Source organism: Diabrotica virgifera, chromosome 4 (genome assembly GCF_917563875.1).
Source record: "Diabrotica virgifera virgifera chromosome 4, PGI_DIABVI_V3a".
Classification (NCBI taxonomy): Eukaryota; Metazoa; Arthropoda; class Insecta; order Coleoptera; family Chrysomelidae; genus Diabrotica; species Diabrotica virgifera.
This window is the reverse complement of record NC_065446.1, coordinates 237,457,742-237,473,132: the sequence shown is the minus strand read 5'-3', so window position 1 is coordinate 237,473,132 and position 15,391 is coordinate 237,457,742. Positions and strand designations below refer to the sequence as shown.

General features: G+C 31.6%; 1 protein-coding gene and 1 long non-coding RNA gene across 4 annotated transcripts in view; one reads left to right on the top strand and one right to left on the bottom strand.

Annotated features, from left to right (window-relative positions):
- LOC114328900 (protein phosphatase Slingshot) overlaps positions 1-15,391 on the top strand; it is a 639,247-nt gene that overhangs the window by 253,251 nt on the left and 370,605 nt on the right. The gene's annotated exons all lie outside the window — the stretch shown is intronic.
- Positions 10,942-12,525, bottom strand: LOC126883345 (uncharacterized). Of its 2 annotated transcripts, XR_007697618.1 has the most exons (3): positions 12,428-12,518; positions 12,181-12,325; positions 10,942-11,205 (listed from the first exon to the last, which is right to left on the bottom strand). It is a non-coding gene; the product is annotated as an uncharacterized LOC126883345 (long non-coding RNA). The 2 variants fall into 2 exon arrangements; XR_007697619.1 differs by lacking the exon at positions 10,942-11,205 and having other exon boundaries at positions 12,180-12,325; positions 12,421-12,525.

Here is a 15,391-nt window from a genome sequence, read left to right as displayed (position 1 = left end):
TTAAAGATTTATAAAGTTATATAAATCTTTAAATTATTTTTATTAACAAATTACTTAATGTTTTTTTTCCATTTGGTGAAAAATGTAATTAAATACTGATAAAGTATAGTAAATATTTCGTGTAAATTTGAATCGCCAGAAATTATTATGGAAGAGTCGATTCCCGTTAAAGGGGAGGCCATTGTACAAAGGTACAAACCTTTTCAAAGTTGTTAATAAATAACATACATATGTGTAATAAATTATTCCTTTCAAACTATGCTTTCTATGTATATTTTACGATATTCACAAAAATACACTTTCTTTTGATGATGACAGTCAGTGTGACAGTCGCGAATACAGTCGTCTGCAGTGGATGATACCAGTCGCTCAGTCGCATGATCATACACGGACGTATACGCGCTACCTACGAGTCGCGCGACTATGCTTTCAATGGACGACCGGCCTTACTCCTTTGTCGTCTTTGCCTTCTGCAATAAGATTCTGAAGATCGGCACATTGTGCTTGCTGTAAATACCAAAGTGTCGTTTGATATTCCAACATCTTTGCAAACGTCAATTATTCAACATAGTTAAAAATCAATACTCTTTTAAATCGTCACATCACAAAACGATTTAGAATTCCTAAAAGGTACTTCCTGATGTCGTCGCCGTCGATACAGCGACTACAAATATTCGTTTATTGTCATTCCGAATAATCTAGGCTACAGGAAATGTTCCAACGATGAGTTAGTTATATACGAGATAAAAACGTTTCTGTATAAATACTCTTTAACCTGCACAATGGCTATTAACAATATTGATAACGGGATGGTCTAGGAATTTTTCGAACGTCCTGTTAGAGACAATGCTATCGTCGGCTTTCATCAAAATTGTATAATATTTAAATAGGAAGTATTTGGATTTGGTTAATGATTGGACATTTTAATGAAGAATTGTTGATAGCAGTAAATGCATACCTAGATAAAAATACGCCCGAGTATGTGTAGTGAGGACTGAAAGATGAGGAAGATAAACTTAAACGAATATACTTGTACTAGAAAAACTTATCGTTGACAAATCATTATCAACGAACATAAAAAAACTTATTCAAATTTATAAAAGAATCTGTTATCTGGTTATTAAGATGAAAGTACCATGTTCTCTCAAGTACGTACTTCCCATAGGACATCTTCGACATGGTACATTCCAATGGTTTATAGGAAATGTCCTGGCCAAAGGTACAATCAAATCAAAAGTTTTAGAAACCTACTCATGTTTAATATCTTCAACAAGAGATAATTACACCAATAGTAAACAAACCAATATGTTATAGACAAGCGGCACACCCCCAAAAAAACGCTTATTTCTCGAGATACTTACCACTGTGTGGTGAATGGCTAATTTTGGTTATAATTTATGTGTTTGATTAACAAAAGTTTATTTTAAATTATAGGTGGGGGAACATTGTCAAAATCGCAATTTTACTCTAAAAATAAAAAAAAAATAGAAATCACGTTTTTCTTAAAATTAAAAGTTGCACAATTTTTTTTCTATAAAACTTTTTGATTTAAAACTTCCCAGAAAACTTCTTTGGACTCTTATATTTTAACATAAACGTAATTAAAAAGCTAAATTTCAAGTTTTGTCACTTAACTTTTGCGATTTAACTTTGCAATTAACGAAGCTACACCTTTTATTTTAAAAATAATTCATAACTTTTATAAGAATAAAACTGAAAGCTTATAACAGGTCTCGTAGTCTTCACAAAGGTGAGAGATATATGTTATAAAAATTTCAGAAAAAAAAAAACAGTAAAATGGAACAGAGTTGTAGCGAGTTAAACGCAAAAAAGAGGTTTCAATCTGTTTTATTTTTAGCACCATTTCATTTTCGTTTTAAGCACCATCAAAAATATAAAGTATGACCAAAATTAGCCATTCACCACACCGTGGTCAGTACATGGTCATTTTGGGAGTGCGTGCTGGTCGCCTATTATGTTTACATATGCATTTGACTCAAAAATTTAGCTATTTAATAAACTAAACTATTTTTTTTTATTTTCAGGTAAGAATACATGAAACATTTGACGACAACAGTAATTAAAGGTAGTATATTTGCATTGTTTTACATTATTAGAAAATGAAAATGAAAATTTTACTATACATGACCTGCATTATTAACAAGTCAGCTGATAACAAAAAAGGTCAGGATGCAAACGTCCAATGGAAGAACTTTAACGACACTATGTTACAAATAAGTAAAAGATAAACTCAATCAAAAGTGATAGAAAAAGAAAAATGACTGGATGATCAATGAAATACTAAAGTTAATGGAGAACAGAAAGATCATAAAACTGTAGACAAAACAAGATATCCCAAGACACATAATACAAAACAAAATAAGGGATGCAAAGATAATTGATTGTATGAGAAATTGCTGTGAAATAGAAGATGTACAAGAATTACACGACTCGTTTAACATACATAAGAAGATTAGAGAAATCTTCTGAAGCTGCAAAATTTGCAGTGCAAATGCAGGAACGGAAATAAACAAAAATACTAACATCGACAGAATATATAGAAGACCTCTTTCAAGATGAAAGACTCTTTCTTAAAAGAGAACTTAGTCTTATAGGGTGGTATGAATTATTCCTGGTTCTCTTGGGTTTCTTAATAATCTTCCTTGGCTACGTTCTACGTTCTATTTCTTCTATGAAGTCTATATTCTCATCCTGTTGGTAGTTTAGACTGAACTGTTTTTCCCGGGATTTTTTTATACACGTACACTATCCCATTTTCTTCGTATAATGGAGGAGAATAGATTTATTTTCATTTCTTAAGATCTTTCATAATATAGCTAGTTTTGCGGCTAAATATTAAACGAACTAATCCAGCATTTTCTGTTATGTTCTTGTAGGTAGCTATTTTTTCACCTCTCTGTTAAGTTGGTTTATTATACTTATTTTCTTACTTCTGGCTTTCTAGTTTTGTTTGCTATTCTTTACATCCTAATTTTTCCCTTATCAGTTTTCTTAAGTCGTTGCTTATCTCCTGAAATCTTCCTTTTATAATTGGTTTTTCCTCAGTTACTTCAATGACTGTGCTTCTTTCAACTGCATTTAGTTTACAGCTTTTTACTTCTGTAACTTTGTCTTCCAGTTCGTTGAGAGAGTTGATTGTGTCAGTTTTTCACTGATTATCCTTTTGAACATTTGGCAATTTGTTTCCTTCTTCTGGTGTGTGTGGAGTGGATTTTGCTCCCATCCCTCTATCTATAATTAAAAATTCCATCGATGTGGATCACCCATTAATTCGCTAAAATCGTTAATTTTTGGTAACTTAATGCTATAGTCCAGAAAGCCACTGCGCATCCGCTAGGAAAAATATTCTGATTCGGATTTTTTGCACAATCTTACTAAAAAAGGATCCTTTTAACAAATTTGCATGTTGCCAGGACCAAAAGGTGGTCAAAAATTTTTTAAACGTTTTTATTTTGTTATTTTCCTAAAATTATTTTTTTTGCATGGAAAAACGCTTTTTTAGGTTTTTTGGATCATTCCAAACAGAAAAGGTCTTTAGTGACTTTTCTCTAAAAATGATAATTTTTGACATATAAGCGATTAAAAATTGAAAAATTGCGAAATCCGCCATTTTTAACCCTCAAAAATTATGTGAAAAACTGAAAATTTGAATGTTGCCAAGGTAGGTAGATATTCTTTAAACATCGATTGATGAAATCCCGAAGAGTTTTTTGCAATACAATATTCAAAACTCCTTTGTTTTGTAATTGATAATCAAGCTTGCGCGACACTATTTTCCACCGACAGTATGGTGCAAATGAAAGGAATAAATTCGTTATTTCGTAAACCGGCGACTTAAGGAAAAGTCCCGAAACATGTCGGTTTTTATTTTTAAGTTATGATATTGTGGCATATATTATGGTATACTAGTGACGTCATCCGTCTGGGCGTGATGACGTAATCGATGATTTTTTTAAATGAGAATAGGGGTCGCGTGGTAGCTCATTTGAAAGGTTCTTCAATTCTCTATTCAGTAATGTAAACATTTACATAATTATTTATACAGGGTGTCCTTCTACTTCTTTTTTGTCAAATAATTTAATTTAATAAAATTTTGACACCTTGTATAAATAATTATGTAAATGTTTATATTACTGAATAGATAATTGAAGAACCTTTCAAATGAGCTAGCACACGACCCCTATTCTCATTTAAAAAAATCATCGATTACGTCATCACGTCCAGATGGATGACGTCACTAGTATACCATATACGCCACAATATCATAACTTAAAAATAAAAATTGACCTTTTTCGGGATTTTTCCTTAAAGTCGCCGATTTACGAAATAACGATTTATTCATTTCATTTGCACCATACTGTCGGTGGAAAATAGTGTCGCGCACGCTTGATTAGCAATTAAAAAACAAAGGAGTTTTGAATATTGTATTCCAAAAAACTCTTCGGGATTTCATCAATCAATGTTTAAAGAATATCTATCTACCTTGGCAACATTCAAATTTTTAGTTTTTCACATAGTTTTTTAGGGTTAAAAATGGCCAATTTCGAAATTTTTCAATTTTTAATCGCTTATATGTCAAAAACTATCATTTTTAGAGAAAAGTCACTAAAGACCTTTTCTGTTTTGAATGATCCAAAAAACCTAAAAAAGCGTTTTTCCATGCAAAAAAAAAATAATTTTAGGAAAATAACAAAATAAAAACGTTTAAAAAATTTTTGACCACCTTTTGGTCCTGGCAACATGCAAATTTGTTAAAAGGATCCTTTTTTAGTAAGATTGTGCAAAAAATCCGAATCAGAATATTTTTCCTAGCGGATGCGCAGTGGCTTTCTGGACTACTACCACTTTTTTAATGAAACGTTTCGTACAGGTGCTTATTAAAAATAACAACACATCTATTAGTGAACGATAAGGAAATACAGTCAAAACAGTAATTAAATCACGACCAGACACAATTAATTTTTCAATACCACCATTGTTTTTCGCTCTTTCTCGCCGATTAGTAGCATTAAAACGTGTTCGAATGTCATTCACAACGTAACAAAGAACTGCCTAATTTCTAATTCGTGAGATAAGTGTTTGCCAGTATTCGCGATTTATTGGTTTAACCTTGGGTAAAAATTGTTATATAGTAGTACTAAAGAATACATTGCATATGATTTGATTAAGATACGAATTTTTTAAAATCTTGCTGCATCCTTAGTTTAATCCGTGCTATGATTAGTTTTGCCAAAACTGCAACTAGTCCATGTGGTGAGACCGCTCCCGTCTGGAAAAATTTCTGATTCGGTTTCTTTGTGGATTCCTATTCAAAAAATGTCTCCTATAAACAAATCTGAAGGGTACCGGGCGAAATTTTTGAACAGAAATTGTTTAAATAATTTTTTTTAACAAATACAAAACATCAAGATTTTGCTCCGGAACATATATTTTTAAGTTTTGTGGGTCATTCTAAACAAGAAAGGTATCTGGTAAATTTTCTCAAAAATTGATAGTTTTCGAGTTATAGGCGATTTAAAATCTGGAAAATGCGAAAATACGCATGTTCGAGGCCTAAAAACTTCCTAAATTAGGCCTAAATTAGAATTTTTGAATTTGCCAGATATTGAAATTCAGGTTTAAATATTCAGCTTCAAGATTCTGAGGAGTGATTGCGTCTAACCTTAATTTAAACCGTTGTGTTTTAATTGTTAAATATGCATATTTAAATTAGTATTTTTGAGGTTGCCAAATATTTAAATTGAGGTTTAAATATTCAGCTTCAAGATTCTGAAGAGTGGTTGCGTCTAACCTTAATTTAAACCGTTGTTTTTTAATTGTTAAATATGCATGTCAATCCGATTTTTTTGCCGGTGCGGCGCGCTCTATTTTAAAAATCTCCAATTTTCCTCCGAAAAATATTTTTTGTAGATTATTTGGGACATTCTAAATAAAATAAGTTTCTTAACATTTTTCTCAAAAGTTAACAGTTTTAAAGTTATAATCGATTTAAAATCCAAAGATGCGTTTTTTTGTCATTTCAATAGTGGTTCAATATCACAGAAAAGAGGTGGCAATGTCAGAAGTGCTCGCACACCACAGAATATTGAAGCGGTGACAAATTCATTACATGCGAGTCGTCGCAGGGATCTTCCAAGACTCGCGTGTAATGAATTTGAAACCGTTTCAATATTCTGTGGTATGCGAGCAGTTCTGACACTGCCACCTCTTTTTTGTAACATCATTTAATCGTTGAACGAGTACTGGTGTTGATAATGTGCGATCTCGTAAAGCTTCAATCTAATAAATCGATCTTCAATTTGACTTGGGGTTCTTCGTCTATCTTTACCTGGCCTCCTGCTGTATTGTCCTGTTTTTCGAGATCATTGTATTGCATCAAATATTGTTCTTCGAGAAATTCCTAAAGCATTTGAGATGTAATGAATTCTCCGCCCATCATTCTCTTAAGTAACAGCTTGTGCTACTTCTTCTGGTGTCATCATTTTTTATTGCAATTTTTGAAAATCTATAGTTTTTGAGATATTTTCACTTTGGTTTAGTTACTCACTGAGGGGTCACTAACGATAACTAAACATAGTTTAGTACTAAAAACTGGCCTTTATGAATTTTTAAATCAAATAATATATGCCTTCTAAAATGGCTTGAACTCATTTTTATAAGAGCATTCTCAAAACAGTTAAACTCTTCAAAAAGCTTCTCCGCTAAATTTGGGAAACCCTGTACAAAAGTATCTTCGAGACTAACTATAAACTTCTTGCGATCAATTGAAAGGTTCGCTATTATTCAGAAGTCTTTAAGCTGTTATAATAAAAAGTTTGACGTAGATGATGATGCTGAACCATTTTTTCAATTTATTAATTTGCACGATATCGTGATATGCAAGGAAAAAGAGTAATAGAAAGAAGTTGAAAAATGTTCGTCACGATTTGAACGGTTTGAACATACTTGAAACTATTATTAGTGTATGATAACATCGTTTTACGACGTACCTATCTCTTTATTAGACTATAGAGATATCAGTCTATTGAATGCAGTTTATGAGTATACTCCAAAATTATTAACAATAGATTAAAAATATTACAGAAGCTATTATAGGCGAAAAACAGGGCATATCCTTACCTATGAGTACACGTAAATTGATGAGTATTGCCAAGAGTAGCAATCGATGGAAGCAAATGGAAGAGGCCCATGTTCAGCAGTGGACGAACATAGGTTGAAGAAGAAGAAGACGCGTAAATTCATCATCAATTAGCATAAATGCACTTATAGATAGTACAACTCATCACCGCAATAAAACCAGGATTTTAAAGTAGACCTGGAGAGATTTGCAAACTGATCAGTGGTCTACCTACACCCAGTGGCAGATAAAGACCATATAGTCCATGTTGGGAGACCGCTCCCGTCTGGAAAAATTTCTGATTCGGTTTCTTTGTGGATTCCTATTGAGAAATGTCCCCTTTATGAGGACATTATTATGTCCCCTTTATAAACAAATCTGAAGGGGGCCGGGCGGAATTTTTGGGCAGAAATTGTTTAAACAATTTTTTTAAACAAATACAAAAGATCACCTTTTTTGCTCGGGAACATATATTCTTAGGTTTTTTTGGTCATTCTAAACAGGAAAGGTATCTTGTAAATTTTCTTAAAAATTGATAGTTTTCGAGTTATAAGCGATTTAAAATCTGAAAAATGCGAAAATACGCATTTTCGATGCCTAAAACACTCATATTTAAATTAGTATTTTTGAGGTTGCTAGATACTTAAATTGAAGTTTAAACATTCAGCTTCAAGATTCTGAAAAGTGATCGCGTCTAATCTTAATTTAAACCGTCGTTTTTTAATTGTTAAATAGGCATGTCGATCCGATTTTTTTGCCGGTGCGGCCCGCTCTCTTTCAAAAATCTCCAATTTTCCTCCGCAAAATATTTTTTCTAGATTCTTTGGGATATTCGAAATAGAATCATTTTCTTGACATTTAACTCAAAAGTTAACAGTTTTAAAGTTTGAGCGATTTAATATCTGAAAATGCGTTTTTTGGCATTTTTCGGATTTTAAATCGCTTATAACTTTAAAACTATTAACTTTTGAGAAAAATGTCAAGAAACTTATTTTATTTAGAATATCCCAAAGAATCTAGAAACAATATTTTTCGGAGGACAATAGGAGATTTTTTAAATAGAGCGTGCCGCACCGGCAAAAAAATCACGCATATTTAACAATTAAAAAACAACTGGAAGATATGAAACAAATGTATAAAAAGTGCATTTATATTAATTTTACATACTTTTAGTAGTTAATTCATGATATAGGAATAGGAACGCAATTAAAACCATCTGGCCTGCTTAAGAAAAATATGAAAAATTAAGGTTTTTCACAATTTTTGCTAACTTCGATGGCATTGCGCGACCGGAAGACAAATTAATAAAATAATAATAATTAGTGCGTTTTTCACGTCTACACCAATGGCAACTTTTGTGCACTATAATGATCTGATATAAAAAAAAATTCGAACCACCCTAATCTACATGTCTCTTCAGCAAGACCTAGACATGACTATTCCACCAGAAATTCTACCTTTGACATCTATTTACCGATCCCGTCCAGTGAGTTAGTAAAGAAATCTAAATTATCTTCTGCAAAAAAGCTATGCAACCATCTCCCTCTACAACTTAAATCTGCAACATATTTCCCCAAGTTCCGTAAAATGACAAAAGCCTATTTATCTGAAAGAGACCATATTATTCAATAGCATAGTTTCTTAACCAATAACTAAGAAATTATAGTATTCTTATGTATAAGTAGAATCTTAATCTATATTTGAGTGTCATATGCAGCAGCTTAAATTAAATTTCTTAAGGTAGATTATGCAATTTGCAATTTTTTTAAATTTTGCAACAGATTTTTACTGTTTTTTTTTTCATTTCATTATATTGTATTTATATTGACGATTTATATAATTTTAGTAAATTGTATTTGTTATTGTTTTTATTTATGATTCCTTTAAGCTTTGTCTATAAAATTGTTAAATTTTTCATGACAATAAAGCATATTTCTATTCTATTCTATTCTAAAAGTAGTAATAAAAAACATTTGGTTAACATAGTAATATTTAATAAAATATAGTGACTCCAAGTCGATGTTAATGGATTAAATTGTCATATAAATGCTCAAAAGTCAACGGGCAACATGGTTCCCTGCTCGAAAGCGAGCATTTAAACTTCGTCCCAGTTAAGACGTCCTTATGCTGGCCACTCACTTACGGATATCGAAGAGGCCGAGCGACTGACAGGCGGTTAATTGAAGCCAAAATCACCACATACACGCAGTTTTCGTAAAGGCGTTGGCACGCTCGATCACAAAACTGCACGTGTGTGACGTCTCAACTGCAGTTCATTAACTTAACTACTCAAATAACGGCCTTCAGTCCTGGCCTGCATGCCATGGCCTCTTCGATATCCGTAAATGAGTGGCCAGCATTAGACAAGAATCGGAACGTAAGTGAGACTTAAAGCGCCCCTATCTATAACCTACGAGAAGCTAATTCGCACACTTGATCCAACGTTGCCAATTGTACGGGTAACAGTCAAAGCGCGGTAAATTTAAAAAAGACGATGCATTGTGCCAGCACACAATCATAATATATAATGATTATTTAGTAATATATTAATTTAATCATTAAAGATAGTCAGTCAATGGCGTGCGTCATACAGATTATATTTTCAAGTTTAATTTATGTCTTACTAATATACATGATAAAGCTCAAGCTAAAATAAGTTTATTCAAGCGTTTAAGCTATACAAGAACTGGAAATTTTATGAAAGTTACTAACGAAGAAAAAACAAACAGATCGCTTCGTAGCGGCAATTAAGATTGCTTCGTAGGAGTAACTTTAGACATGGCCTGTTCTGTTGAGCCCCAACAGAGGGTCACTTTAAATTGTCGGCCCGAGTGGGGAAAGAATTTGGTAAGATACTGGGTCAAATGTAAATACCAGGTAAATTCAGAACCAAGTACTAACTTACTAGCAACAACATTTATTACAGGAGTGAAATGGAAAGAATAAGCTAAAGATAGCCTAACCCAGCGAGCTTTAAAATATTACTTCAGACACATATTTGCTGTTTATTTAGCGTTTGCCTCTAAATCCCCGCTTTGTAATCAATAGGCAGTGATGTGTCGTTACCATATCAATTTCTAAAAGTAAAAGTTGATATAAAATTTACATACCTAAATTGTATTTGCCTAGTGATAAAAATAGTGTTTTTCAAACTAAGCAATATCTTAAGACTTACAATAAAATGAACATATATAGTCGTACCCAATTTATTTTGCAAACATGAAGTTGGTCAAGAGCAATCAAACAATTACACAGTTTAAAAAAATTCCTCTAATACAAAGTATAACAATACTTGAATATATGCTATACAGGGTGTTATAACAGAAAAAATAGTATAATAACTAAATAAGTAGAATATGATCGCCGTTTACAATTAAAAGAAAATATGATCGATTTAAAAATTGTGGCCTTCTATGGAAAGTTTTTGTTATCATTGGGTTTGAAAGTGTTTTTCACTCACTAATATCCTTGTAGTTTAGCACACCAATTCAAGTTAAACTTGTTATTGATTTTTGTGTTTGTTATTGTTTTGTATTTTTTTTATGACTCTGTAAGCATTGTCTATAAAATTGTACAATTTTCCATGACAATAAAGCATATTTCTATTCTAAGTTGTTGCATATTTCTTAAACCAAAGCATTGATTATTACTACGAAATATTAATATCATCAATATTAATCTCACAATCAACCCATAGAAGTTGTCAAACAAATAAAATATTTGGGAATCATTATTGATAATTTATTTATTAACATTAAAAACGATTTATTGATGACAGTTAATTTATTTAATGGAAATTAAGGTAATAATAATAATGTTTATTCAACACAAATATAACAATATACATAAAATAATAAACTATAAAATCTTCATGCGACTAAAAACATATCAAAGTGTATAGTTAATAAGAATAAACATAGGAAGCCACAAGAAAATAAATTTGCACGTAGCTATAGCCCAAAGTAACTCCTGTTGTTTATCCAAATCTTCACTAGTCAAAAGCCTTTAAATTAAAGTTCCAGCAGTTTTTCCTTTTTCTACATATATAAAATATCTGGTGTTTGTTCCTAAAAACAAAAACATAAGTACCATAAAAATCATACAAATGTGGAAAGTACCACAAAAGTACAGTACACACTTGATACTCCGACATGCTCGGTAGTCCGACCTTTTGGTCCTATACCTGTCGGGCTATCAAGGGACAACTGTATTTTAATATTAGGGCAGTTATATAAGGTTTAGGTTAGTTTAGTTAGTTTTATATAAGGGCACTTGCCATAATAAGCCACAACAAAAAGGTATTAAAAGAAAAAGCTATAGATCTTAAATGGGAAGCTACTGCGTTTAGTCTATATATAAATGAAAGTAAAACAAAATATATAGAGTGCACAAAGTCAAATCAACATAAAAATCTTAAGGTAGACAACCATACTTATGAATATGCCTCCCATTTTCACTACCCAGGCTCAATAATAAATGACACTAGTCAACACTAAACAACAACACTAGTCAAGAAAAGCATGGATTCTTAGCAGCAATAAGTGATTTTATGCATACAAAGATTTAACGAAAAGTAAGTTACTAAGTCTAAGCTTAGAATCTACAAAACAAATCTACACATTGCAGTGATGGTTTGTGGAGAATTAAAATGAACCACGAGGTGGATAGTACTAATGCAGAGCGCAGATATTGTTGGAATTGTAAAATCTCAAAGACTAAATTGGCTTGGTCACTCAGAAAGAATGCTAGATAATCGAGCTGTGCAAGTAATCCAGAGATGGAAGCCCCAAGGAAATAGAACAAGAGGAAGGGCCCATAAAACTAAAAAATGGATAGACGATGTAGAGGGGGATCTTAAAACCATGAACATCAGAAAAGTATCCGGCAGGGCAGAATGGAAGAATGTTGTTATGCACACCAAGACTCACAAAGGGTTGTAGCACCATTAGAAAAAAGATTGAAGGACAGTTTAGGCTATATGCATTCAAACATTGTGAGCTTTGCATCTAACCATATTGTAATAAACTATATCTTATACTTACATGGTCGAAGTCTCCACATTATTTTCTTTACATTTACTTCTTTCATCAGCTCTTTTCTTGCATTCTAGATCACCTTTTCTTTTTATTGCCTGCTTTGGTAACTCATGTTTTGGTTTGGAATATCTTTTTAAAGTGGCTGGCTTTTCTAATAATTAAGTTTGAATTATTACTTAGGTACATCTTTATCATTATTGTAGACATTTTTTAAAAACCTTATTAATTGAATTACATTAAACTTACCACTTACACAATGTTTATTGCATATTCTTTCATATTTTAATTTTAGTTTTGTTCTCCTTCTGGCTTTTATCCATTGTTCCCGACTTTGTTTTGTTAGGACTATTTCACAGTTTTTTTGCTATTCGAATTGTATTGCTATTGTTGTATAAACCTATATACTGTGACTATTTAGATTTATTTATTTATTTATTTACAAGATAATCTGTCAATTGTCAAATTGGTGTCAAATATTGAGATTTTAGTGATTTGGCAACGTTGGATCAAGTGTGCGAATTAGCTTCTCGTCTATAACCTGACCTAGGCTAATCTGGAGCTTAAGATGTGTTGGTGCAACCAGAGATTAAAGTCTGAAATTATTTTCTCAAGTTCGGACAGACCTTCATTCTACAAGGTTTATTCCCGGTACCGATCAGTCCCAGTTTTCTGGCTCCAGAAACTGACCAAACTTATTATAACAGTTACTAAAATAACTTTTTTTTCGATTAACTCATTGCTTACAGTTTACTTTTACATCTGTTTCGATAATAACTGCATAACATAATAAAAATATCTCACGTAGTCTCGTAATACTATCTAAATATCATTACCATTTCTTCTAGTTACACATGATTGCTCATGATAGCGATGGAATGATGCTTTTTCTATCAGTATTGTTTGCACGTTTGAAAACGGCCGCTCATTTTCTATATCGAAAGCGGTTTTTTATTCATTTATCCATAATAATTGTCGGCCATTCAATCACGTTTACTTTTTAGTTGAATATCTACTAAAAACGTTATTATAATTTACCGTCTGTATAATTGAGGCTCGCTTCATAGACCACAGAAAATATGTTTTTTAATATTTGTTGCATTATTGATTTAAAATGAAAGTTGGGGTTACTGAGGTTGAGTCATTAATCTACAGTTTACTACTTCGATTATTCATTCTCTGGCTATTTGGAATCGTACACGGATGAATACATGAAACAGTGCGGGAATTGTACATAGTTTAATTTTTTAACTACAGTAAAACCTCCGTTATCCGAAATAATTGGGGGGGGGGGGGAGACCGTTTCGGATAACAAGAATTTCGGTTAAAAATAACATTGTTTTTCTATGGATGCTATACAATGTGCAGCTTCTCTCACCACTTACATACATTCAAAACAAACAATTTCTCAGGCAGTGAGAAAAGTCGGCCATTGCAGTGAGAAATATTTTTTCTCACGGGTTCCATACGTAGAATCGCGGTTTCCATGGTAACATATGCGTTACATGGTAATATATCGCGGTTTCCATGGTAATATTTTTGTCAAATAAAATGTGTCAAATCAAAACTTACGAGGAATTACCTTTCAAAACTGTTCAAATATAACTGGTAACTATAATTTTAAATAGATAAAAGTATATAAATATAAAGAATATTAAATACCTACATATACACTGTGTCCGTAAAGTATGGAACAAATTCTTTTTTAGCTAAACAGAGCATTTTAAGAAATAATCCTGAAACACGTCGATTTTTGATTTTAATTTACGGTGTTTTAAAATAATATTCTAATATACAGGGTGAATTACTTTCGAGTAATGACGTCACCGTCATTTTTTTTAAATGGAACACCCCCATTTTGTCTCAATTTTCGGATTACTCTAGCTGAGCTGATTCCAAAAATGTATCACATATTGATTCAAATTGGTACAGGGTGGACAAAAATACAATAGTTTTGTGTATGCTCATATTATTAAAGTTTAATTAATTTTCGATATTAAATTAAAATATTCAACTACACAATAACAAAAATTAATTAAAATTAAAATATAATTAAAATATCAAAAATAAAATAAGTATTTTTGAAAATATTGTTAATTTAACTAACGCGTTACTGTATGAACACACACAAATCTATTGTATTTTTGTCCACCCTGTACCAATTTGAATCAACATGTGATACATTTTTGGAATCAGCTCAGTTAGAGTAATCCGAAAATTGAGACAAAATGGGGGTGTTCCATTTAAAAAAAATGACGGTGACGTCATTACTCGAAAGTAATTCACCCTGTATATTAGAATATTGTTTTAAAATACGGTAAATTAAAATCAAAAATCGACGTGTTTCAGGATTATTTCTTAAAATGCTCTGTTTAGCTAAAAAAGAATTTGTTCCATACTTTACGGACACAGTGTATGTATAATATGTATTTTATTTCCATTTTGGCATATAATCTACATAAGAGCACCTAAATTATTTCATTTTGAAGTTTGAACTCTTGACAAAAACGCATCCATAGAAAAAGTACAGTGTAGAACACGTGACAAAACGACATATTTCTCCCTCGCTTGATTTGCGGCACTCGCCTCGTTCTGCGCTCGTGAGAAATATGTCTTTTTTCTCTCTTGTTGTACAATATACTATTTTTGTATTCTTCTTGTATCAAATTACATATTATTGGAGAGATATAGCTGCAAAACATCGTTGTCAAAGGAAAATACAACAGAAAATAGAAGATTTCTTTAAAAAAACTCTCACAAACATGTTTATTTTCCTTAATTTTATTGAAGATGGCTTTTGAATGTTCTTGGATAACTGTTATTTTTATAATTGCAAATTATTAATTCAGTTAATAAATGTGATTATTTCATTCATAGGAGATTCTGACCAATAGAAAGCTACAGAAATCTAAATTAAATTGATAATTTTTGATAATTGCCCGTCGTCAAGTATATTACGTCAGATGCCCTTCGTTGCTACGAAAAAATACATTCAGTGACATTAATGACAATTAATGTTTTAAAAATTATAAAAGTGATGACTTTTAACCGTAAAATATTTATAACAACTGTGTGTTTAGTTGTACTAATTTGTACTTACATAAATAAATTACAATAAAATTTTGGTTTTGAACAGTTTTATTCATGAAATAATCGCAACAAATTGCACTCGATCTCTAAAATTAATATAGAATTTTGGAGCTCTTGTGCAATTACAATT